Source organism: Sinocyclocheilus rhinocerous, unplaced genomic scaffold (assembly GCF_001515625.1).
Source record: "Sinocyclocheilus rhinocerous isolate Xijiao unplaced genomic scaffold, SAMN03320098_v1.1 scaffold112, whole genome shotgun sequence".
Classification (NCBI taxonomy): domain Eukaryota; kingdom Metazoa; phylum Chordata; class Actinopteri; order Cypriniformes; family Cyprinidae; genus Sinocyclocheilus; species Sinocyclocheilus rhinocerous.
The window spans coordinates 530,843-535,895 of NW_015644008.1; the positions used below are offsets into that span (position 1 = coordinate 530,843).

General features: G+C 35.3%; 1 pseudogene; it reads right to left on the bottom strand.

The window, feature by feature from the left end:
• Positions 1-5,053, bottom strand: part of LOC107757788 (E3 ubiquitin-protein ligase HECW1-like) — a 43,123-nt pseudogene that overhangs the window by 25,765 nt on the left and 12,305 nt on the right.

Genomic DNA, 5,053 nt, shown 5'->3' on the forward strand with positions numbered 1-5,053 from the left:
AAAATGCAGATGGAATCCAGTTATAAATTTACTCTATAATGCGGAATGTCATTGAAATTTTGGATTAATTCATAAAAGTAGAGCTGTAAAATTAATAAAATTCAAATTGCAATATGGACTGGTGTCTTTGATTATTAAACTGCAAAAAGACTGCTATTTAAATAAAGTCTTCACTACAAACTTAAAATTGAATCCAGAAATATTAAAACGGAAATCAAATGGATTTCACAGAGCCCCGCTTTATCTCTGTCTAAAAACAGATTTATTTTAAAAATTAGATCTTAATTAACACTGTAGCTAGCAGCACATAACAGAAATCTAGGAAGAAGAAAATAGGCTATTTAACATGCACTGTGATACTGGGATACTACAGAACATAGTAAAAGAAAGAGATTTAGCCATGGTGCTCTAGTAGGCGATGCGAGTTTGAGTCTGTATGTAGACACCATAATATCAAAGAGCCCACGGCCCTTGGGATGGCGTTTTCTCTCTAGTATCCGTAACAGTAAAAGTGCCAACAATAAATGAGAAAAAAGCAGCAGCATATGAGCCATATGGCCTTGCAGTGTAATACATCAGAGTGCTTTCTGGACTGTCAAGCAAAGACAGCAAAACCTGATATAACCTTCAAACAGCTTTGTATTAATACAAGCACACAGGCTTCTTTTCATGAGAAATGAGAAGTGTTTTTGCATGCTAGTAGAATGTCACACCTGAGTGAATTTCCCTTCACACTTCTTATCTGAAACACCATCGAACAAATTGCTAGCATGGAAGTGGTTTGCTTTTGTGTGTTTGTTACCATAGCAGCCATAAAATGCAGCCACAAGCAAACCTTAAGCAGCTCTAATGGCATCCTGTGTGTGGGAAAAGAGCATGTATATTGCTGTATCTTTTAATAAGCATGTTTTGCAAAAAATGCACATACGTTCTACGAAGTAGGAGCTGGCCTCGATCTTCCAGATGATCTGACCTTTGTGGGAGCCGTTCACACCTCTGTTTTTGTAGTCCAGAAAGTTCTCTGACAGAACCTCATCTAAGAGAACGAGAAGAGAAAAGCCTCTTATCTTATTCTTTATGGCATACAGAGAATCACATCTTTGAACAGCCTTTAAAAGCCATCTGAGAACCTTCAGAACACCAGACACACGTGATCCATCTATAATGCTTCTATTGTAATCCACAGAGCTGTCTACAGTGGAAGTGTGTGGCCTTCAGTTGATGGACAACCTGTTACTATTTTTGCGGTGTTGAAGAGCTACTCTAGCCAGTTTCTTTTCTCCCTGTCAATCTGAAATACAATGATATTATATATCATGCAAATATCATGACTTTTGAGAGACTTTCACCTTTGTTGGCTGTGATGTCTGCTGGATTCAGTTCAACTCCAAAAGACTTTTAATGCTTTTTAAAGAACCACTTGTTGGTGGTGATCATCTAGAGAGCCTTTCTTTAGGCCCAAAGTCTGATGTTGCTCATTAGTGTCTGAATTTCAGGTTTTTTTCCAAAAAGGTACATCTGGAAAAAGGGGGGTCGTCTTATAATCAGGGTCGTCTTATATTCGGGCCAATACGGTAGAATGATTTCTAAAAGATCATGTGACACTGAAGACTGGAGTAATGATGCTGAAAATTCAGCCTTACATCACATGAATAAATTACATTTTACAATACAATCAAGTAGAAATAGTGTTTCACAATATTTCTGTTTTTACTGTATTTTTGATCAAATAAATGCAGTCTTCTTTCAAAAACATTTTAAAAACGTACCGACCCCAAACTCATGAACCATAAAACAACCAAACAGAACCACGCTCACCAATGAGGCACATGCCAATCCAGTCGCCCGCATCCACTTCCTCTTTGATGTCCCAGCTAAGGGTGATGTCCTGCGTCTGGCCGATGGTGTAGCTGGAGGTGCTGACGGTGAGGGTGGAGCGGCAGTGGGAGGTCACGAGGTCGGTGTCACTGGTGGAGCGCAGCACGGCCACCGCCAGCTCCTCAGGTACGCCGTTCTGGAAGTCCACATTGGGGAACTGCTCAGGGTTGAAACTGTGCCGAATCGGGTCCTTACATCGCCGCCTGCCCTGAGATGCACGAGATGGAGAGGCCATAGCTGCAAGCCCGAGAAACCTGTTCTGATACAAGTTCTGAGAAAAAAAAAAAGAGTAAAACATGATCAATCCCTCTATTACTATAAGCAAATGCTTTTTAGAGCATATGGTGTGCAAATCCAACCATGCAAGACATCAAAAGAACAATCATGTCCTGGGGGGTTCAGATGCTGCGGTAAATGCAGACTTTTCATGGTCAGATCAGAAAAAGACAAAACTGCTGGGAGCGAGGCAGGTCAGGACATGTTTGAGGAGAGAAAACGATGCCTGAGACGCTAAATGTCACCTACAGGAGACTGAGGGGTTGTTTTATAGTGCAAGAAGTGACATCTACTTCAACTGTGTGTATTGAACGTCTAGTTTTCTATTTCAAGATGTTAGAAAATGGATGCATGCTGAATAAGCAAGGCACACGTGCTTAACCAGAATGATTTGAACACAAGACAATGGCAATGTGCAGAATGAATTTAGGTTGCATGAGTGTCATTATCATTAATCAAACTAAAAAAAAAAATGAAATGAATCTAAATGAAATGAAAACATTTTTGTTAACTGAACTAAAAATAAAATAAAACTATATAATCGGAAGCTAAACTGAAACTAATCATTTTATGACTCCAGAACTTACTAAATAAGAAAATAAAAATAGCGAAAAATTAATTTTAATATACAGAATATAATGTAAATGGTTCAATTTCATAACCCATAACATGAAAATGGCACTGGACACCACTAATAATAAAACTAGATGGCCCTCAGATATTAACTGTCACTATTTAAATTATATTATTTGACATGACTGAAAATGTCTGAAATAGGATATACTACAGATCAAATGTTTGGGGTCAGTAAGAGTTTTTTATTTTTTCTCTTATTCTCACTACGACTGAATTTACTTGATTAAAAAAAATACAGTAATATTGTGAAATATTATAACACAGGGTTTCCACTCTTTCATGAACACTAAATTCAAGTGCTTTCAAGGACTTTTTAAAGCACCATTTAGTTTATATCAAGCACCTATCAAATTCACACCCCATCATATGTAGCATCATGAAAGACCTCTTACAGTACTTAACATTTCACAGTACTTAACATTACACTTAACATTTACATTAAAAATTTCATTAAAGGTTTTGAATGTGTAGGTTTCATAAATTTAGACCATTTTGAGCAGTCATGTTCAAATGAATTTAATTAAAGTCATTGAAGTCAATGGAGTTCACACTAGTAATATTCAAATACAATTTCTCAAATATTGATAAAAATATATATTCTTGCATCAAACTGGTTTTTGCTGTAATTCTTGTAAAATATTTAAATTTGAAAGAATTTCTCAATTTTTAAATTAATAAAACGTGGTTAAACAGGGTTCTACACTTACTTTTCTTTTTTAAAAAAAATAAAAATTAGCAGCACAGTCAAAAATTTCAGGAGCACCTTCTAATCAATAATCAAAAATTCTGATCAAATATTAGCCTCCCCCTTTACGAGATGATATTTGACTCCTTAAAGTGATTTACAGGGAATTTAGTTTTTACACCTTTGTAATGGCATTTTTCTAACTTTATTAAAAGTATGTCATCTTTTATGTCAAATTCAAAAAATTATATTTATAAGCTTTTTCAAATTTCTAAATAAAACAACAGAATAAAATAAAGTAGAATAAGAATAAGTTGCCAATAAAATTAAATCTGTATTAAAAAATAATCATTTGTACTACAGAGGTGGCACAGAAGAACACAAAAGTGGCTTGTAGGTGTATTCTCAGACATTTAATGAGGCTCAGAGGTGGCATGAGTGCAATTAAATTCATAAATTCATGTGGAGATTAATGTTTTAAATACAAAAATTTTAATACAGAAATATTAAACAAAATAAATAACAGAAAAGATCCTTTAAAAATGAAAGTAAAACTGCCTGTAGGTGGTGGCAAATCATTGAGTTTATCACTGAATCATTCATTCAATTGATTCGTTCGAATGACTAATTCATTCAGGAATTCATTGATTCAGATTCGTTTAAAAATGCACGTTCATTCACGTTCATTGGAGATGCGCAGCGGCTCAGCTGTGACTTTGTTTGAAACTCTTTTCGTTGATGAAATAGAGCAAAATCAGGCAATAGTGTTGTAGTCAGACAATGCAAGTCACTTAATATTAATTTCTTGTTTAATGAACTGTTGTATTAAATCAATATCTCATTTGCAAACTCCCTTAATAATCATTAAAAGCTGTCACTCACTCATCGCGATCTCACAAAGTTCCATTATTATCAATGAAGCTCCATACACTGCACAATGAATCTATTATTTACACCCTGTCAACACTTTGTTTGCTATAATGAGAGGATTCGTGAGATTGCAGAACTCAGCACTGAACAAAACTCTGTTTGAGCAGTGAGTGGATTCTGATTAACATTGTGTAAATAAGTTAGAAACCTTTGAAGCTCCCCTGAGCGCAAACAGAAATATGCTGATTGGGTCAGTTGCACTGGTGCTCCTAAATACTTTTTTTCATAGTCGCACGCAGTAATTTTTAGTCACAAATGCACTGCTTCTCCATAGGTTCATGCAGGGCTGCGCATCAAAGTTTTTTTCTCGCGCTACCCCATCTCAACCCCCAATCATTAGCGGCGTTTCCTTTTTTCTTTGACAGCGCATATAGGACAATTTTTGAAATAGCACCATTCTACTAAACAAAATGCATTTCAAATTTAATTCAAGCACTTTCAAAGACTTATATTTGTTTTCAAGTACTTTCCAGGCCTTGAATCCATGCATCTGATATTCAAGTACTTTCAAGAAGATATATATATATATAGGCCTATATATATATATTATAGGGTAATACAGTCAGTGTTGGGCAAGTTACTTCCAAAATGAAATACATTATATATTACTAGTTACTGTCTTTTGAAAGTAATTAGTTACATTACAAT